The sequence below is a fragment of the Triturus cristatus genome, chromosome 9, assembly GCF_964204655.1.
Source record: "Triturus cristatus chromosome 9, aTriCri1.1, whole genome shotgun sequence".
Taxonomy (NCBI): domain Eukaryota; kingdom Metazoa; phylum Chordata; class Amphibia; order Caudata; family Salamandridae; genus Triturus; species Triturus cristatus.
In genome coordinates, this window is record NC_140592.1 from 1041775708 (window position 1) to 1041798131 (window position 22424).

A 22424-nucleotide genomic window follows, 5' to 3' on the forward strand; every position below is an offset into this window, starting at 1 on the left:
GTAAGAGGCAAGTCTGCTAAGAATATTGCAAAAAGAAGCGGCGCCAAGACACAACCTTGCCTTAATCCATTGTTTATTGCTATCTCAGGAGTCAGGCCATCAGAAGTGTCTTTAATGACCTGTGCCCAGTTTTGGCTATGTAGCTCCTGGATTACCAACAATAGATCCGCAGGGACCTCATAATTTCTCATGGTTTCCCACAAGCACTCCCTATCCACCAGATCAAAAGCTGCGCGAAAGTCCACGAAGCAACAATACAACTTGCCCTGCAGCTCCATGGACTTCCGTGCTACAGCCCACAGGGCAAAGCAGTGATCGGTAGTAGAATGTCCTTCCTTAAAGCCTCCCTGCTCTATTGGGACTATCGATCGCTGCTCCACCCACTCCTTCAATCTACCAAGGATTATTTTTGAAAAAACCTTTTCTCCAATATCCAATAAATTAATTAATCTATAGTTCTTTGGGTCCTTCCTTTCCCCCTTTTTATGTAGGGGTCTAATGATGGCCCCTCTCCAGGATTTCGGGATACACCCTGAATCCAGAATGGCAATGAACATATGGGATAGAAAGCCTGCCCACCAATCTAAATGAGTTTTAATTAAGATGGCAGGAAAATTATCAGGGCCTGCTGCGCGAGATAAATTCAACTTTTTTATTGTTTCTTTTACTTTCTCCTCATTAAAAGCTGGTTTTAAACCTTCTACACAGGCAGTCCAACTTGGTTTTTCCTTGACTTTTCCCAAAATCCTACTGGCTTTATATAGATTTCCTAAATAATTTACCCAGGCCCCCTCTTCCACAACACAGCTCATATTACCCGGAGACCTTCCCGCGGCAACCTGTATCAACCTCCAGAATCCTTTTATATTTCTATTTTCTATTGTCTCGAGTAGATTTGCCCAACATTTTTCTTTAAAAATCCTTTTCTGCTTCCTTACTAGGGATTTATATTCTTTCTTCAAGTTGAGCAGGGTCTCTAAGTTCCCATGATCAAAACATTTCCTCTGACCTCGCTCTATTTTACGAATAGCCCTTTTTTTATTCAGACATTCAGGGTTAAACCACCTCGGCCTACCTTTACTCTCTTGTATTTTTACTTTTACCGATTTTTTTCCTTTTTTTAGATATACTCTAAGACATTGCACTGCCTGCGCAATTTTATCCACATACCATGCTACCTGATGACCTTCGGCATTGTCCTTCGTTAAATTTTGTTGAAAGCTTACCAATTTCTCTACATATTCTTCTGTCAATTTTGTAGTCAAGCGCTTTGGGTATTCCACATTTTGGGGGATCGCCCTTTCACAAGTACTTATTGACCCCCCTAAATATTCACAATACAAAGCATTGTGATCACTGTCCCTACGCTTAATTACCCGGAACTTTTTTACCATTGCATAGTTCCAGGCCTGAACAAAGATATAATCTATAGGACACTGTTGATTGCCCAGTCTAAAAGTCTGTGTAGCCGGTCGGTCTGGGTCCTTCCTACCATTTAAACATATTAAACCCTTAGAGCCCAGAAACTTCCCTAAGGCTTCGTCATGACTGGTGGTTAGACATGAGGGGTATTTTGCTGCCCCTATATTATATGAGCTCAAAATGTCTTCAAACCAACGATCTAGCTTTCCAAAGTTTAATTTGTGGTTAAAATCACCCATTATAGATAGATAGATAGATATTCATTCTTAAATATAAAACAAGGGCAAACTAAATTCAAGTGGAAAGGTCTCTTTCGCTAATCTCAAGTGACACTATAGGTGCCACACAGAAAATAAATATTAATCAACAGCGTGTTTGAAATTTAAATTATTTTTGCACAATTGGGTGACATTCATCGATTGTTATCATATGAATCTGCAAAGGCTTTTTTTGCTCAATTATGCCTCCCGTGAAATTCTCCACCCCAAAAACTTTTTTGTGGCTACATTCTTCCACAAATACAAATGTTATTGTTTTTTCCAGCAAGATTTGTGGGGGAAAACTGAGGATGTTTGTTAAGTGTGTTAAAAGACAACAAAAGTCAGCTTGCAAGGTTTATCTACCTCTAAATCCATTTTTAGTACTCCACTGGGGGGGGGGGCTAAAATGCGCAGGGCCACGCTTCCGCACACTTCATTAAATAGTTTACTTAACAAAGGAAAAGTGAAAGTATTAGAACTATGCTTGGTACTACTGGCAGAAAGATCCGGAGCCTGTATAGTGTATATATTTGTATTAAAAACAAAAGTTACAGCTAATGCCAGACCCAAAAAGGCGATAGATGACGAAATAATAGCTCAAATACCAAAGAAAAGAGAGGACAGAGAATATAGCATAAAAATGGTGTGTGGGATTCCTCTGCCAGCCTGCGGTCTATCCTTGTGTTTGAAAATACAGAATACTTAAAGGAGGAATCTATAATCCTAAACAGTTGAAATGTTTGAAGGACTCCACATAAAAAATTCACAGCGATGCTCTTCCTAAAAACGCTGAGGCCACGGAGAGACGGGAAACACATCATTGGGCCAGAATCGTGGCTACGTCATACACACGCGCCCGCTCATAGCGTGTGCGCACACAGCTGGCCTGCTGGCACGCGCAGAGACGACCGGAAGGGTTACGGCCCCCAGCAATGGTAATATGTCGGTTAGCTTATGGACCTGCAGCCCCCCAAAGATATACCTAACTGCAGTGGTCTTTGAATAAACGTGGTTAAAGCATAGGGCATGCAGCAAAGTAACGAGATTAGCAGAATCTCAAGAAACACCCCTGTCCTCCATCTCAGGACCATGTGTGGTGGACGGAGACCCAGATAATAAAATCCGACCTGTCTTCATAAAGTGAAATAAAAATGAAGTAAGCAAGCTCTGGCAGCACACCATGTCAAAAGACTGTAGGCACGTCTCTTGTGGTCACTCTAAAACCCGCAAATTAAATGCACTGCCAGCAAATACAAGCGTCCTGGCGCAATAAAAGAAATAAATGCGGCGGCAGATCTTGGCCGTTGCTCTGTTTAGTGGGTGTTTGATGCACTCGTCACAAAAGAAGCCCCTTCCATCCTTTGACTCGGTGGGCCACCTCTGACCTTGCCTGCGTGGTTCCCTTTAAAGCAAGTCTTAACTGCGGTCGCAGTGGTGACAGGAGACTCGGGCTTTTATAGGCCTTTCTAGAGCTCCTTGCGGATCTGATGTGTGCAACGACCTGGAAATAGCGGGGCTCGGCGGAGTCACTGATGGCCGTTAAATATCGCCGCGCGCCCTTGTGGAACAGATTGAGGCATTTCTTTCGCAATATTGAACACACTGGCTCGCGCCGAGATACGCGGTGCGAGTGGAGCGTTAGTGGCGCTTTGTCTCTTCAAGAACGATTTTTTGAAGCAGTGTTTGCGCCACAATTTTGTCAATGTGTCCCTCTCCAGTTTCACTGTCCTGCTGTGTTTAACGGCACTGTCGATATTTTCAGCAAACAAGTCTTAAAAACAAGGTTGACGAATAAAAGCATAGTCGAAAATCGTCCTAAAGACTAGTGCTCTATCTCGGTTGTGAAAACAAGCGCTCTTCAATAATAGCATGCCTGGGATGTAGCGCTCAGGCGTTTAGATACACATACATAGCTGAAGGACTCCAATGCCTTAACACGAAGAGACCCACCTGCAGCAACGCAACAAAAACAAGCGCTTCACATTTCTTTGATGAAAAAATTAGCAACTTTACCATGGTCTTTTTGTCAATTTGATATTATGTCCCATAAAAAATTAGTTTCCTGCTGGAGAAAAAACTAAAAAGATTGAGATTTTCCGATGATTGCTTGTGTTGTTGGTTAAATTTAACAGGTATGCAACACTTAAAAAAAAATTCCACAAAATGACCACAAAAGTTAAATAAACTAATGAGCGTGCAGCGCAGGAGCTGCATCAGGGCATAAGGCATGGGTTTCAGGAGCACCCTCACTATTTTTGGAAAGAGGTCTCCTTCCCCTTAGCTCGATCCTGAGAGGTGACCCTGTGCCCCGGGACTGCAGCTGCTTGCATTTGTGAACACTTTACGCGTGTAATCAGACCTAGGGATGTTTGTAGACCTCCACCCCACTTGCAGCATCCCCTTTATTTGTGGGAATGGCGCTGTGGAACAGACAACTTCACACTTCTATTGTTTAGCGAACTACAAATACGAAGCACTTTCAGCTTTGAAGGTGGGTAAAGAACACCAACAGGAAACAAATGTGCCGTAACAGAAAGATACACATAGCAGATTTTGTTTGCAAATGTAATTTTCAAGTTCCACATGTCTTTTTAAATCATATTGTCAGTTCCTGTTATTTCCAAGCGGTTAGACCTTATGTGGAAAAAATACGAATGTTCCCATTTCTTTGTGATTATATTAATTTGCTATTTCTGTAAACGAGGTCCTTGTCCTTTTAAGTAAGATTTATTATAGGGACATAAAGCCACTACTTGTGACCACACTTCACGTGTCACCATTTGTGAATTGGATATGATAATTTGCCCTCCCACTGTTTTACTTAAGACTTTTTGACCCGAGCTGCATATTACACTACCTTCGCCTTTCAAACGCTGCCTACCTGCTGGCTAACTTTTCCTGGTGTCTTGGGGCTGGTGTTGTTGGCGCCGCTACCGGGGACCTCCTTGCTGTGTCCTCGCTGTGTCTCCCTGCCGCCATTGCCATCTCCCGCGGCCGGAGACCGAAGACCGGAGACCACAGCCCCCAGAGTGCCTTGCGTCCGGAGGCGCATAAAAGCGCGACGCTCGCGTTACAGAGCGGGAACCCTGAGCATTTCAAACGCTGCCTACCTGCTGGCTAACTTTTCCTGGTGTCTTGGGGCTGGTGTTGTTGGCGCCGCTACCGGGGACCTCCTTGCTGTGTCCTCGCTGTGTCTCCCTGCCGCCATTGCCATCTCCCGCGGCCGGAGACCGAAGACCGGAGACCACAGCCCCCAGAGTGCCTTGCGCCCGGAGGCGCATAAAAGCGCGACGCTTCTTCCGCATCGCGGGACGCGCGCGGGCGGCGCCGGGCTAAGCCCGGGCAAAGGGCGGGCCCTCTGAGGCCCTCAGAGGCAAGAGGAGGCTGGGCCGGGCCACAAACTATAGTCGGTTGTACTTCGCTTTCTTGTATTCCTACTGGTAGGTTGTGTCGGCCATGAACTGTCGTGAAACTAGAAGCATGACTGCCGTAGGAGCTAAAAAACTTACAGGAACCTTGGATGACTTTATTATTCGCACAAATGCGCTAATTGATGAGGGTATAACTTTGATGGATAGGAGAGTGTCCCAAGACCTGGCCAAGGCCAAACGATCCTCTTTGGGCCTTATAGCACAGGCACAGACACCTAATACTGACTCTCGAAGAGATATACAGGTCTTAGTACATAGCACTGGAGAGACTGGGGATTTTGATGCTTTAAACACTTCACAGGATTTGGAGGCTTCTCCTAACCTTTTGTTCCCATCAGAATGCGGAGTGCAACAAAGCGAGTCAAACACCCCTAACAATATATCTGTCACAAAAGAAAGGGGTCGGATAGAAGGGGCTATCCCTAAGCAAACCCGAAAAATTAATAAATCATCCATTCACAAAGGAAAGAAGGCTCGTATCCCCCCCAACCCCCCTAACATGGATAAACTGCCAGTAGCCTTACCTAATTCTATAGAAGGATCTCATGTTACTAAGAGTGGCTTATCCCTGAGCCTTCCTGATGACACTATTATTGATCACAGCCTGGAGGAAATTCTGGAGCTGACCGGGGATGCGGGCAACCCAGTAAAATCTCCATTACAGGAGGGCCATGGTTTAAGCTTGAACACCACTATTTTTAATATATTAAAAACATTGCTGGAACCTTTAGAGGCTAGACTACGCTGCTTGGAAACTGTCTTAACAAATATACATAAGGACATAAGTGCCCCTAGCTTTACCCTGAATAATAGAACTGCCCAGGTTACTATTCCAGCAAAAAAGGTCAAAAAGTCTTCGGTGACTGTTAACAAACCGCTGGAGACCGTAAAAATGACCCCCAAGAATTCCAGTAACGCTATAATTCAGGATAGCACTACTATAATAGCCCCTAGAACCAACCAAACTCAGATAATAGATCAACCTCTGTTAACCACCAAGAGCATTTTTGCTCAGGCTACATTAAGTGATCGCTCACCCCAGCCTCTAAATTCTGATGTACCCGACAGAGTTAAGGGCATGGCCCGCAGAAATATTCATCTTCCCCCTGATGCCTGCCCTTACGTAATTATTCTTACTGGCGTCACCGAAATCTCTACGCAAGAAGTTGAATCGTACCAGGCTCTAAAAAATAAAGTATGTTATTGGTTATCTAAAAATTATCCCCTTCCACCAAACATACCGTGTAATATTTTAATGATTGAGAGAGCTCCGTGGGTAGGAGGCAATAGAAAATACCTACAAGGGGATTGTGTAGTAGTCACTTTTGAGAACCCTGAGGTTGTAGAGTTTATTTGTAATAGTGGATCCCCTAGATTCCAGACGAGTACGGTGGTTGCTAGACCTTTGTCTTATTTTTATCTCCCACAAAATCAAGCAGATAACCGATGGAGTTGGTTAAAAAGACCCCATGACAGTAAATCTAGACAAAGATCTAACCCCCCCTGGGAGATACAGCCCCATGGGTGGGAGGAGGGGTGGAATGTGGGATGGAACCAGGTAAGGAGTAGAAGAGGTAGATTACGTCAAGGCGGCCCTCTTGTTGGTTCACACTATAGCCAACCCTATCACTACCAACAGCTAACAAATGGTATAGATAACCCCTTGCACCTTCCATTAGCCAATCGTTTTGAATGTCTGTCAACTACAGACTGGGTCGATTGACAAACACAGAGCTTGGAATTTGATCGAAGTGTCCAGATTATTCCTACCCAACCAATTAAGACCGTTGCTAGGGAGGATTCGATTAAATCAAACATCTCTTATATTCCTGATATAGACATAGCGGTGGGTGGTTGTCGGGGTGCGCTTACCCCCTCAAATGCAGATTCACCATACTGCAAATTTTTAACTTGGAATGTGGCAGGTCTATATGCAAAGGCTCAAGACCCCATATGGCAAGGGTTTGTAAAACAATATGACGTCTTGGCAATCCAAGAAACATGGGATACCACCAGAAGTTTCTCATTGGACGGTTTCTGTAGTTTTTCAACTCCAGCAGTCCCAGGAGCAAGAGGCAGAGCAAAGGGTGGCTTACTTACACTATGTTCCCTGAATTTAATGGGAGTTTTTAAAAAATTAGATTCCGCACCCAAGAACACGTTAGTCGTGGAGTGGATTTTACCTGATGCTAAAGTTTTTTTGATTATTAATTTTTATAACTCCAAGGATGTTTCTTATGCGAATGAGCACCTGACTTCCTTGTTAGATTTCCTGTCAGTCTATAGACAAGATTGCAATTCCGTCCCAGAGATGGTAATCCTGGGTGATTTTAACATTCACCCCTGTGACGGAGACTGTTTTAATGATAGATATGGGGGCCTACCGACTGAGGGCATTCCCCATTTTGAGCATACAAACGAGGGTGAGTGCCTGGAGACTTTTCTCGCAAACTTAAATCTATTTGAAATTGAGCAGGGCAAAAGCGAACCCAGACCGCCAACATTTATTGGGAGAGACGCCAATACTGTCATAGATTACATTTTTGTATCATCAGGGGTCCTGCTTAGGGCACGTGAGTACAGGGTTGTTACCGCTAGTTTTAGCGATCATCACCCTATCCTCTTAATGCTGGAACTTGATTGTTTCCGGTCTAGTAGATCGACAAGTGTGGCAGCTCCAGAAGCTCTGACAACTAAGGATCAGGGAAGGCGCCTTAAGTGGGGGACGATTGTTCCTGAGCAATTCTTCCACACATTAGCCCAAGAAGCGGAGGCTAACTTGGCAGTGTGTTTAGACCCAACTGCCCCTGGCCCTGATGTTATGGCAGCATATGAGGAAATATGCATAAGGATCTCTAAGAACTTGGAGTCAAGGCCAGGCGCTCCAAGGAACGAGAAGATCTTTAAATGGTTCAATAAGGATTGCTCGCTAAAACATAGTGCCCTGTTGAAAGCATTAAAACATAAACCCAGAGATAGGCCCTTAGTGACCAAATTAAGGAAGGAATACAAAATCGCAGTTACCAACCGTAAAAACCAAATCAAGGAGGAAGCTTGGGATAGTTTACTATCCATTGATGTACTGAGAGATAGTAAAAAGTTTTGGGCCTTGGTGAACCAGCCTTTCTTCAATGAGGATGGGAAAACTGATATGGACTGTGTGATCGAAGATGGTAGATGGCTTGGCCACTTTAAACAGATCTATGAATCCACAGCACCAACGCCACCAGTCAGTACCCATGCCACACCTCACTTGAAGTTTAATGTCACTGAGGTTGAGAGGGCGATTAAAGATACAAGTAAACACAAGGCCCCAGGCCCGGATGGGGTCCCCGCAGATCTTTTTATTCAGTATCCGCAATTTTGGTCAAAAATACTTACCAATGTGTTTAATGCGATACCTGCAGCTGGTTTTCCTTCCTCTTGGTCCACCTCCATTATTGTGCCTATTTTTAAAAAAGGGAATAGGGGGGATCCCGCCTGCTATAGACCAATCTCCCTGTTGGACTCTGCCGTTAAGATTCTGGGCAGAGTCATTTTGCAAAGAATGGGGGATTGGCTAACGGAGAGCAGGACCCTTTCGGATTTACAGTATGGATTTAGAGCACATAGAGGGACCATGGACCAATGTCTTAACCTTCACCTTATTATTAGTAAATACACTGTGGTGAAGGGTGGGCTTCTTTATTTGGGATTTATGGATTTATCCTCTGCTTTTGATTTGGTAAATCGCTCAAAACTTTGGATTATTTTGCGAGATTTGGGTTTGGATAGCACCTTGGTTAATTTTTTGCATGACCTTCATCAAAATTTGTTTGCTTCGGTCAGGGTCACAAGAGAAGGGAGATGCACGGCGAAGTTTAGGTCAGGTAGAGGGGTCAGATAAGGGTGCATTCTGGCCCCTCTCCTTTTTACCTTATATATTAATTCCTTGGGGAAATCCCTGGACTTAGCTACTTTGGATGTACCGTATATGGGGGGGTTACCCATTCCGGTACTGTTGTACGCGGACGATGCCGTCCTTGTAGCTCGGACAGGCATTGGCCTCCAAAGATTATTAGACCATTTTGGTGGCTTCATGGAAGCATTGGACCTAAAGATCAACACCACTAAATCCCACGTTATGGTTACAGGCTCACGGAGGAAAAACATGAAGATTAGGGCCTTTAGCTGTAACAACTCCCCAATTTCGAGGGTACCCTCTTTCTGTTACCTAGGAGTGACATTTGACGAGAAAGGAACTTGGGGTGCCCAAATAAAGCTAAAGGAGAATGGTGTTTGTAGATCTACTACAGCTCTTATGCATTTTTCTAAAAGATTAGGCTCAAGACCCATGGAAGCCATGACTCGTATTTATAGAGCCAAATGTGTGGCAATTGCATCATATGGGGCAGATATATGGGGCTATGTTTCAGCCCCAGGCATTCAAATTGTAGAAAACAACTTTATACGAGCCTTGTTATCACTCCCGAAATCATCTCCCACATATTCAATACATAACGAAATAGGCCTAGGTTATGTTACCGATCTCCTTAAAATGTCCCCACTGTTATGTTGGATCAAAACCTGGACAAATGAGGAGATCACATTGAACCACTGCATTCTCAAAGACTGCATGTCGTTGGACAAAGCAGACCGCATACCGTGGCTGGCGTATGTTAGAGCGGCATGCGCTAGGCTAGGTCGTCCTGACATGTATTCCTCACCACAGAACCTTAAAAAAGAAGATGTAAGGTGGGTCAAGCAGCACTTTAGAAATATGTTGGAAATTGAGAGGGAAACGGCTGAGCTTTGTAAGCCAATGGTAAGATCACTTTACCAACTATCGTCCTCTTTGGCCATGGAACCTTATCTAAAATATGTCACTAAACCATATCATCGTTTCCTACTCATAAGGTTCAGGTTCAACCTGATACATTTTGTGCTTGGCTCGTATATAAAGTGGGGTACCCCAGAAGAATCCCCACCCTGCACCTGCGATTCCTTCTCTACACAGGATACCCTGCACCTAGTGATGCTTTGTGAACACTATTTGGTGGCCCGCAAAAAATTTCTTTTGCCTATTTTGAAAGACCTAAACTTTGTGCAAGTACGGCCGGCTTTATTATATTTACAGATGTTGAACTCGGTACAGGTTACATATGGTGTAGCGTGTTTTTTGGTAGCAGCCGCTAGACAAAAGAAATTCAGTTTGGATACAAGGATCAATCATCAAACCTGACATTTGTAAATTGCCACTCCTTATTTTTTATTGATATGTTTCTCCTCAGGATTTGCAATCACTTTTTAAAATTGTTTTACTGTCATTTTATGTATTTTGTACTGCTTTTATGGTTTTTAAGTAACCGAATAAAGTTCTTTGACTGACTGACACTACCTTCGCAAAAACCTACAGACAACCAAGTGCCGCATTCACCATCACATTTGCATAATTAAATTCGCCTACGCAGGCAAACACTGCCATAGAGCAATCAAAACAGCCCCAAATGCGCTAGAACTAGGTATTGACAAGTACAGCTGCAAGATCTAAAACACAGAAAAAGTGAAATTATCACACTAAAAAGCAAATACGTGCTATGTGATTTACAAATACATCAGAAGGAAAATAGCACACAAGTTGTGTGACAGATACATATATCAAACTGTCAGAGCAAAAGTCCTAAAAAGGGAGGGGACTAAATAGCATGAGTAGTGCACAACGACTTCAAATCGATTGACATCATAGGATGTGATGTAACAGGAAGTGATGCAAAAAGAACAATTAATGGACGGAAATCCATTTAAAAAAAACGATGGATTTCGGCCCAGATCTTTGTATTGGGGTGAATGTATGGCATTGGTTTGCATTCTGTCCATCAATCATTCTTTTTGCATTTGTCACCTGAGTGGGTCGGGTATGCCCAGACGTGCTTGCAATAATGCAACTAAACAATGCTGCGGGTGTCCATCTTGCAGTGGTGTGTCCCATGCTCTCCATGCCACTGGAGTCAAGCTATCCTGGCTGATGAGAGGTGAAACCCCCAAACCATCCTAGGATGCTTGTTTCCAGTCCAGGGAGGACCAAGCCCACAGTTCAGGCTGGACTGTTCCCATTGGGCGCAAGTTTAAGACTGATTTGCATATGGCTGGGTGCAAACTGGAATGGCATGGGGAGCAAAACAAGGATGGATTTAGGCCCAGATCTCTGTACTGGGGTGAATGTATGACATTGTTCTGCATTCTGTCCATCAATTGTTCTTTTTGCATTTGCAACAGGAAGTGATGTCACAGTCCATCAAATCCTTCTCGTTAAAGGAAATAGGCTATTTTTCCCTGATCTGCTTTCTGGGCCATCTCCTGTGACAACTAGATAATGTTATGATCAAGCAAGAGACTACAGCCTCACTGGTGTCCCGTCAAATTGTAGAGCTGCAACGTGCATACATCAAAGAGGGCAAGCATATATCTCCCTTCAGGGTAGCTATTTAGGAGGTGGCTGACTCACTCCAAGTAACAATGACACATAAGGTTACAGCTATAAAAGTAAACTCATAAATTACATGGAAAAATAAAGAATCCACAAAAAGTCTGGCAGTTTCTACATTATTTTGCCATGTTTCCTCTCAAAATCTTCACTTTATTGATTTTAGTATTCAGTGCTGTACAGGATTTTCTCCACTGACATCAGAATAGTGTCTGAATAGGTATTACCTAATTGTGGAACAAATATTTGTTTTCATCAGTGCACATTTGTAAAATTATTATTAGGACTCACAGTTTTATGGGATTTTTTACATTTCAGTCTGTAGTGACCCATATTTATTTTTTGCTACTTTTATCTGTATTTATCCATATTTATTTTGTGCTTAGTGTAAGAAACAAGGCTGCAAATGGTATAGTTCCATGTTTATTTAACCAACAAATATTTACTCCTGTTTGAAGCTCTAATGTTTTTTAGCCATTAACAGTACATTACAGTCATCTGAAATCATTTGAAATGTAAAACAGCTTACACAGATGTACTTCTGCAGTTATTTAAGCAACACTAGGATTATTTTTACTCCCCTACCTGTCAGTCTGCACAGCTAGTGACCTGGCACACATGGTCAGTGAATGAATGAGAAATGTATAAACTGCTGCCCAGGGGCGTCTTGGCGCTAAAGACACTGATAAGGCTACAGGTTCTGATGTCCTTGTGATGATCCTTGATACTTCAAAGGAAAAACACAGCTCATATTATTGAACAAAAAGACAGGGTTTCAAAGATTTTCTGAAAATTGATAGCGAAGGAGCAGTTTTGAGTTCCAGAGGTAGGCTATTCCAACGAAGGGCTGTAGTCCTAAAACAACTTTCCCCACACCAGGCTGTTCTTCTAAAGGGAGGGAACTGCAAGGTTCCAAGCTGACCCTGACCGTAAGGTCCTCCATGGGATGTACCATCTAAGCTTATCCTTAAACCGAGATGGACCTAGGCCCTGCAGTGATTTATAGGCCAAAGAGAGTTCCTAAAACATGATACGCTGTTTAACTGGCAACCAGTGAAGTGGGAATTGCCCAGAAGAAAATCTGTTTTCTGTATTTTTCCACATTTGAAAATAAACAGTCCAGAAAATAGATTGCTTTTGGTCTGTATCTACCTTTACAAATCGATAAAAAAGGACAACCTGGAGCCTTAACTAGCATTTAACAGCATAACAACATAGACATTCCTGAAATGTGTGTGTTCTAGTGAATGAGAGTGAAAGTCTATACGAGAACACGAGATGAGAACAAGATAGGGGATGAAAGAGAGAAGGCAGGGTGTGAGAGAGGTTAATGTCTGTGAGGGCCGGAAGAGGAACAGATGGAGAGGATGAGGAGAAGCAGAGGGGCAATGCGAGAGAGTGAGAGAGAGAGAAGGAGAAAGATTTTGTCAGACTGCCTACAGACTGGTCTTTCTCACTGGCCCTTTTAATGCTCTGTGTAGGGAAGGCCTCTGTAAATGAAGAGCAAGCGCTCCCAGCAAGTCAGATCTAAGATTCATTGACAAATGTGCATCTCAGTACCAACACAGTGGAGACTGCTGCATATCACATCGGAGATGCATTGATTCACCAGATCTGTATATGGGTACCAATACTGTTAACTGATAGTGTCATCTGAGGTGACCCTGTAAAATCTGTCTAGGGAATTCTTTATTGGAGACCCAGACTAGAGGTGTAACTACATACCAAACAGCTATTTCTGGGAATTTTAAGAAGAACAAGCATTAGCAATGCCAATAGGTCAGGCTTATGAATGCAGTTGCCTTTTGTGTCATTGGTAGGAACAGGTACACGGTAAGTGGTTACACATGCACTCTGTCCCTCATCTTTGCACTCCTACATCCTTTCATCCATCCACAGACTCATTTCTGCATTCACCATCTGACACGACCGCAATAAAACACACACACACACTCAACATAATTTGCAAGATAATTGAAAAGAATACAAGTAGGAAAAGAAAACATGCAGCTGTCTAAACACAGTGGGGATATGCTTGCAATAATGCAACTAAACAATGCTGCGGGTGTCCATCTTGCAGTGGTATTGAACATGATCTATCATTGTTTTAAAGTTCCAGCATTGCTGCCACAGTTAGAACCAATGTGTTGGCCATCCTGCAATGGTAAAACAAACAGACACCATCAACGACAGCATTTCATAATGGTCCCCTTGTTTAGAGGAAGAGGGATGCAGAACACTGCAAATTAAATGAGTGGCAAGAAAGTGACCCGTTAGCACTGCCTGGAGAGCTGTAGTATCCTCATAAGAAAAATCAAAGTAAAAAGAGGAGACGCAAAGGCATCCCAAACTGCTTTTAAACACAGAACTACACTCTGAAGTTTTTGTTGTCTTGCTTTTTTAACAAGACAATCATTGAGATAAGAAGATACAGCAGGAATTGTTAAAATTTTATATTTTTAAATAGTTAGACATGCACAAAACTGACCCCAGCACGTGTTTTGAAACTTTGAAATTACAATATTGCCTAAATAGGGAGCTGTATTTTAGTGGGAGACCAGTATGATAACAGTCAGCAGTTGCGGGTGACAATGTTCTGATTTCGTAGCTTGATCTCTTTACCTGAAACATCTGACATTTATTATGCTAGTCTTCCTCTAATTCTAAAAATCGAAAGTTGTAAAAAAATCAAAATTGCAAGAACCTCTGAAGCGAACTGCCAATGTTATTCATTAACAGTTAACGGAGTACACAACCGGACCTGGCTAACTGGTCTCATATAATGGCTTTTTGCCCTAAAGTGAAGTCATTTTGGAAAGGAATGTTCTCTTTGCTTTCTCTTCATTTACATTTTACGATCACTAGATATGAAAATTTAATTATATTCGGATTGGACCTTGAGTTAAATTTGCCTGATTCTATGGCGAAACTTTTTTATATTTTGGTAGCAGTGGCCAGATCACTGATTCTTCAATATTGGAAGACAGAAACAGTCCCAACTGTGGATGAATGGTATCAAAAAATTAAGAAAGTCAGGAAATCCGAATTTATATTCGCACAAAGGATCGGGGCACTGCGTAAATTCACCAAAATTTGGGAATCTTATTTTGACTAAAGTTATCTTTTGAATGTGGTAGATATATCTCGATATTCGTTACTATAATTTAAATTGCTGAACTCTTTTTATATATGGTTTGTGGGGGTCTCTCTCTCTTTCTTTTTTGTTGATGTACTATGTTTTGATCCAGCATATTGTCTATGTTTGATAAACTGTATTATTTGCTCTAATGGATTGCCAAGAACCCAATAAAAATATATATAAAAAAAAAAAAACAGTTAACGGAGTAGGTTTTAATCTATGGATGGAATAATGGTTGGCATATTAGTAAAACACTACGTGTGTCTACCCCAGTTCAGCAATCTGGCCTAAATGTATATGTGCCTCAAAGCTTTGTGACTACTACCAGGTGACTATTGTTGCTGGTTCATGTGCGTCGAACTTCACTTCTCTTCAAGGCTAAGGGGTAATGTCTTCTGCTCATGGGTCAGAGAGGTGTGGTTGCATGCTTTGGTTATGTCAGTCAGGAAAGGTTCAGACATCAGAACAACAGAAAGCACATCATACATCATGGCATACGTAAACAAATATTGAGAATCTTGATGCAGCTCTGAAAACGTAACCACGGTAAAATATTAATTGTAAACAATGTAGCAAAACAGTAGGCAGGAGGTTTACTGGGGTACAGTACAAAAACAAATGTCAAAAAACACAAAAATACATTTAATGCAATAAATGATAAAAACCTATGACATTAAATAAAATAATCTGCATAGAAGTAACATTCAAGAATCGGTTACTTCAAAGGCAAGTTATAAAGATGAGTTTTATTAGTCCTTTACACAAACTCAAAAGTTGAGCAGAGGCTGGAATGAAAATGCAGCGCGTTCCAGACTCTGCACTGCTGCTGAAAAGGCTTTTGCAGACAATTTGGAGTCTTTAGAATTATGAAGAGCATATCTTTACTTCCCAGGTGACAGAGCCAAATTTGATGGTAAAGCATCCTATCATCTATAAAATTGGAAAGTGTAATGGCAAAACGTCTGTGAGTAAGAATTCCAGGTGCAGAATGGAATACACATTCAAGAGGTGCTAAACAAGGCGCCTGGAAGCAAACCAGAATGGCATTTCTGACGTCCTAGAAAAAAACCATGGTTCTGACAAGACTAGAAGTCTGAATATAGTAGAGCAGACTTTTTTTTCTTCAAGAGTTAAGAGAAACAAGATTGGACATTGCACAGACTTGATATTTGAAAGTATGATAATGATCCAATATAGAGTTTAAAAAAACAACTAAAAGAAGGCAAATGGATTGGGGTGCTACCAAGAACAGAAAAAGAGAGGCTGCCCTCAGAAACACAGTAAGGTTTGGGGTGCATAAATATCCTATTCCACACTTGGGTGGACCAGGGGCTAGTTGCGATGGGGGACTTGTATGAGGAAGGGGAAATGATCCCATTCGATGACCTGCGGGACCGGTACGACTTACCCAGGGGGGACTTCCTATTGCACGATGCCCTCACTGCGGCCATACAAAAGCACTGGGGGAGGGGACTCCCCGAACCAGACACGTCGTTGGGATGCCAATATGTGGTGATGGCGGCAGGCACATTCAAGGTGGTCACCTGTCTGTACAGGCACATTACAAGGGAAGCTTTACCTCCCCTACTGGAGTTGCGCTTAAAGTGGGAGGCAGACCTGGGAGAAGCTATCCCGGAGAAAACCTGGGGTGAACTGGTGGAGAGGGCTTGGAAAAGCACCAGAAATGCGAGATTCCAACTGGTCCACTTTTACATATTGCACAGGGCATATCTCACTCCGGAGAAAATTAATAAGTACTTTGCTATCTATACTGTGGCTTGTCCCCGGCGTAATATATACACAATGAGGACTTCAAGCACATGTTCTTGGACTGCCCGCAACTGGGCACTTTCTGAGAAGAGGTAACTGAGATACTGTCTGAAGTCACTGACAGAGACACCATGGCATCCCTCAAATATTGCTTGTTACACTGGTTCCCGCACACGTCTAAAAATAAAGTCACAAGCAAATTTTTAGACATGGATCTACTCCTAGCCAAACGGGACATTACCATGCACTGGAAAGTGAGACAAGGCCCAAGTGTAGTCAGGTGGAAGAAGAAACTCACTAAGTGGGCAGAATGTGAGGGAATAATTAGATTGCAAATTGTCCAAAGGACGAGGAACGAGAAAACTTTAGCTGCAGCTAGGGCATGGGAAGCTTTAGTTGTGACACTCAGGGCACCGGTGGTTGAGGAGGAGGAGGAGGATCCACTAGAAGCGCCTCTAGAGGGAATAGGTTAGACCACAGAGCGCCTCGGATCTACAGTGTGACCTCAATTACATGACACGAGAATTACAAGGAAGGGTCTAACTGCCAGTGACATGCCTGAGGGGTGGGGGGGGATGGGTTGTTGGAGGTTAAGGGACTTCAACTCGAAACAAGACTGCATACAAGAGCTCCAATTGATTAGCGCTAGAACTATGCTCAGGGAGTTGCCATGGGGAGGTGGGGGGGGGGGGGGGAGTAATATATGACTTGTAACGGTTATTGCTGCTTTTTTTCTACTTTTGTATACGGTGGGCAGGGACCTGGAGATCTATGGTCCGGATCAAATGATACACAATGCAGTGATGCTGCCTGGAACTTCATGTCAAATTCAATAAAGTTTGTTTAAAAAATAATTAAATATCCTATTCCACGAACCTTTGATACTTGACTATCTAGAGTCTGCCATATGCGTACATCTGCTGGGGTGGGGGTGATGGGAGGGCAGAAGATGGGCTGTGCCAAGAATGAAACTATTTGCTTGATAAATGTGAACATTAACCATGTTGTAAAACCAATAAAAAAGTTGGGGGGGGGGGAGAACAGAAAACCAACATTGAACCAAAGCCTACAAAGGGGACAAACGTTTTCAACTGATGACATTCTAGATATGATTGAGGGGTGCAATACTAAACTAAGATGCCTAGCCAGGCCATCATATAACCCAGTGGCTATATGTAGATGTGAAGATGAAGTATAGCGATCAGCCACTGTAACACTCTGCACACCAGCGGATGGGAAGGAAAGAGGGCAAGGAGGGATCGGACCTGGAGGACCGGTTATAGTCCCAAATTAGGCTCATATAGTGAAGCAGCTTATTTCTTACATTTTCCTATTTTTCAGCAGTAACCTTTTGCACATCTTTGCGCGCACAACAATGTTGTATTAGTTTCCCTGAAACTAAACTTATTTACACATCTAGCTTCTCACAACATTATCACAATGCCCTGAACATCATGTACAAGGTCTCTTTTTGCACTATGTACAAAGGTCATTTTATCCACGGGGCGACAGGTCTATGTACATATCCATAATATCACTAATCTATACGCACACTGCAAGGTTGCTTTCTATTATAAAAGATGGCATTCCCAATAGATTAGCAGAGGAGGCACTCCAGCGGACACCAGAGGTCCTTGTATGCTGAGAATTCACCATGCAGCAGTCTGGCATCTTGTGAGGGGAGTCCAGTTCGTGACCAAGACGGGTTTCTTCATTATCTCCCACCAGGTAATGGGGTTGGATCATCCCTTGAGGGATTCTTGGCTCTACACCTACATACACTCTAGGTACACTTGGGTTCGCATAGTAGGAGTACTTTCGATTACTGCCTTGTTTTATATGTCTGCGCATGTTTACATTGTTTTATCACCATGTTAGAACTAGATCTACTATTCACACTTTTGGTGCTTTCTAATCACTTTTACTTGCTTCTGTCTATTTATCATTGCAGCACATGTATTCTATACAAGAATAACGTTGGTTCAATAAATCTATTGAAAATGTCCCACTATGTATTCTTTGTATATTCTTCTGAGAATAAGTGAGCACGCGTGACTGAGAAATAGGTTCTCTATTGTTTCCACGATCCCTGTGGGGTCAGGGTTGTCATGTTCAGTGGTTGCCAGAAACCATTGCCTCCCTGGTTAGGTTAGAGGGGCTTACAGTGGCACTGTGAGCTAGCTGATCTACAGGCCAACATACCTTGCGGGGGTGTTCGGAATCAGTCTTGGCACCAAGCCCCTAGTTTAAAATTGTCCAAACAATGCACAGATCCTACAGATTAGTAGGAACTACACACCAGAGCATTGCAAATGAAATAGGTCTCGCAATTGTTGGAGTTATTGGCATTATAAATGCCAATGTTTTTGTACCTAGCCATGTCGCAGGGTGCAGTACCATATGTAGCCAACAGAGGTCTCATGGAACCCTGGCTAGGTAAAAAGCATTGGCATTTATAATGCCAATAACTCCAACTCCAGCAAATGCAAGACCTATTGCACAGAGTTTGGCGAGCTGGCAGATGAAACGAAAGGCGAGGCTCGCCACAGTCTATTGTTTCAATATTGTAAGATTTTCGTAAGCAGCGCAGCATGCCGACTGTGCCGAGCTGCTTACTAAAAGCATATAATATTGAAAAAATATACTTTGTGGAGCCGCGCCGAAGAAAAGAAAGGCACGGCTCGCCAAAGTCTATTTTTTCAATATTGTAAGCTTTTCGTAAGCAGTGCAGCCTGTGCTGCTTACTAAAAGCATATAGTTTGTCGAGCTGTGCCCAAGAAAAGAAAGGCATGGTGATATTGTTAAAGATGAAGGCGCGCCTTGCTGCTGTGAAGAAGGTGTAAGCCTAAGCACTAAAGCTTCTTGTCCTCCTGCAACAACAACTAGGAGGTCGTGAATAATATAGTGCTCACAGACTGTAAATGAAACATACTGGGTAACAACTCATGCAACAGGGGCAGGCCTCATGGGAGTTTACAAATGGAGAAAAGGCGGTACTAAGGAGGGACTACTAAGCCTATTCAATCAATCAATCAATTAAGCTTTATTCGACCATGAAAATTACAGTCATAAAAGCACGTATCACAATCATTAAATATTTCAAGATAAAAGAGCACAGTTAAAATATCCAAGTTAAAAGAAAAGATTAAATAACAAAGACACCTTACATTAGAAATCTAGTTTACATGATAGCCAAACATAATTCAAGTCCCAATAATTCACCTAAGGTGCAACCTCTCAAGATTCGAGACATGCTTCTCCTCAACCGCAGGGCCTTTTTCAGAAAAGTGGATACCCTCCAGGCCACATGTTCATTATCTAGAAGTTGTAAGCGAACAAGTGCTGGACAGCATTGCCCAAGGCCCTGCTGTCTTAAAAGAGGAAGTAACCAGACTAAACTTGCAAAAAAAGACTAGGTGAATGGTGGACTGCTCTGAGTGGGTGTCACACAAGCAGGGGGGTAACACTCTGGACCAGTCATTCATTCTGGGTGTGGTCACTAGTCTGTGTACCACACCCAGTCTGAATCTTATCAGCAGCATTCTGTCATGTCCACTTGGGACAAAATTGAAATAAGGTTCCATACCCAGAGAGCTAAGCCTTAGTTGGTGTTGGATGACTGTAGGTTTGGAAGCCTCATCTGCTATTCTAACAGAGCCTAACATTTCGAGGCACTCATTCTTCAGGGTTTTCCTCGATACTCAGGCAATAGAGCTGGGATTTGAATAAAACTCTGGATGTCCAAGATCATTCATAAACCTATAGATAAACTTAAGCCAAGGTATCTTCAGTGCCCCATCCAAGTTAATACAGTCAAGCAGGATGTCTCTATTTAAATGGGTCTGCTCACTGATCCAGATCCTATGCCATAGAAGAATTGGCTCAAGTTTGATAAGGTCTGCTAAATAAGGGAGGCCCAACTCCTCATGGCACACAAAAGAAGACGTGCCAGGAGGGACGGAGAGGATATACCGAAGGAAAGCGTTTTCCACATTTTGTAAAGGAAGGGAATTCGCAAAGCCCCACACCCCTGCCCCGTATATCGCTGCTGAAGTACACTGGGCCTTGTAGATTTGCAAGAGTTCACCGGGCGGCTTCCTTCCCAGTCTCTTTGCAAAAGTAGCCAGGGCACTGGTTGATCTACTAAAACCCAGTTTTTTCTGCTCAATTGCTTGATTCCATGTGTCGTTATGACTGAAAAGGACGCCGAGATACGATGAAGTAGTAGTAGTTGCTAGCTTCCTACAATCCAGATAGATGTCCTGACCCATAATGCTCCGGGTGCCAATAGCACAGTTCATTATAAAAGTTTTGGAAAGATTAATCTTTAAGCCCAAATCAAGCATAAAAGGATTAAAACTGGTCAGGACCCTTTGTAACCCATTGCCTGTACGCGCCATTAAAACGGCATCGTCAGCGTAAAGGAGAGCCGGTAAAGGTCTCCCACCTACCTGAGGAAAATCATGCCCACTCTTAAGGAGTGCCTCGGCCAGACCATTAATGTATAAATTAAAAAGAAAGGGGGCCAGGAAGCAGCCCTGCCTGACCCCTCTTCTAACAGGAAATCCTGCTGTGCACTGACCATCCATGCCGTATCTTACGCTTGCTGAAGCTCCCTCATAAAAACGGTGCAGGAAGGCAATAATATTAGGATCCACACCAAGATCGGCAAGAATCCCCCATAGCCTCGCATTGGATTACAGAGTCAAAGGCTGCAGTCAAATCAACGAAGACTAAGTATAGTCTCCCTTTTTTGGCTCTTGTGTATTTCCCCGACGATCATAGCCAGGTTTAGACTCTGTTCCTGGGTTCCCAGGCCCTCCCGAAACCCATACTGGAGATCAGACAGAACATTATTTTCTATTACCCAGTCCTGTAATCGATGCAGGATGACTCGGCCTGCCACCTTCACCATGGAGTCAAGAAGGGAAATTGGTCTATAACAACCAGAGTCTTGGCGATTTCCCTTCTTGAATATTGGGACAATGATGGACTCCGTCCAAGTCTTCCGGAAGGAGGTGCAGTCACTAGCATTGACCATCTGAGTTAATAATGGGGCCCAGAGCGGGACACATGACTTAAACAAGTCAAGTGGCATGCCATCGCGGCCGGGAGCCTTACCCCCCCTTGCTACGGGCAAGAGCCAGTACCATTTCATCCAACGTTACAAGGAGGTTGCCATTATGTACGCAGAGAGGACCCTGAGATGGGAGCTCATCGGTGTCCGGGCCATTATATAGTGCAGTGGGTTATCCAATCTTTTTCTGGGATTGCAGTCTCAATTGAAGGTCTGCCATCCCCACACAAATGCGGGGTCCTTAAGATCTTCCAAAAGGCCGCAGAGTCCTTTTTTTAAGCTGCGGCCTGTAACGACTCCCAGGCTTCCTCCCTCAGTGACCTCTTTCTGGCAGCAATTATCCTCCTATAAGAAGCTCTAGCCCTCCTTATCCCCTCCTGAGATCTAGGTTGCCTATGGAGCTCTGCCTTCAGGCTGGAATATGCCTTGGTGCATACACTATCGAACCAGCCAGTGGTTTTTCGCCCAGTACGGCATTGAGCAGTCAATAACTTCCTAACCTCTTTAGTTGTCTCAAGAAAAGATCGGGTTAGGTCATCTGCAGTAGAAAGCTCATTTAAGCAGATGTCAAACGCATTTTTACATGATACAATAAGCTGCTTAGTCAGTACCTCAGGGTCGACTTTGGACCAACGAAGAGCATACCCATTCGTTTTGCTCAGCTCTAAGGAACCCAACACCTGGTTCACACAATTCTTCCTCCCAATATTTTGAGTTTGTAGTTGTAGCTTAAGACAAAGTGGATAGTGGTCACTCAACACAGTGGTCCCTATCATAAAGGACAACAAACTCGGGGCAAGGGTGTGTGAAACCAGCATAAATGGGGACAAGTTCATTTGCAAATCCCAAATCATAACAAGAC

At 43.2% G+C, this 22424-nt stretch overlaps 1 protein-coding gene across 5 annotated transcripts in view; it reads right to left on the reverse strand.

The window, feature by feature from the left end:
* BAHD1 (bromo adjacent homology domain containing 1) overlaps nt 1–22424 on the reverse strand; it is a 571779-nt gene that overhangs the window by 263126 nt on the left and 286229 nt on the right. The window contains exon 1 of one of the 5 annotated variants that reach the window (XM_085626874.1): nt 12162–12281. The exons of the other annotated variants lie outside the window; for them this stretch is intronic. The gene's annotated coding sequence lies outside the window, so the exon portion shown is untranslated. Of the gene's footprint in view, nt 1–12161; nt 12282–22424 lie in introns of those variants that run through there. 5 annotated transcript variants of the gene reach the window in all.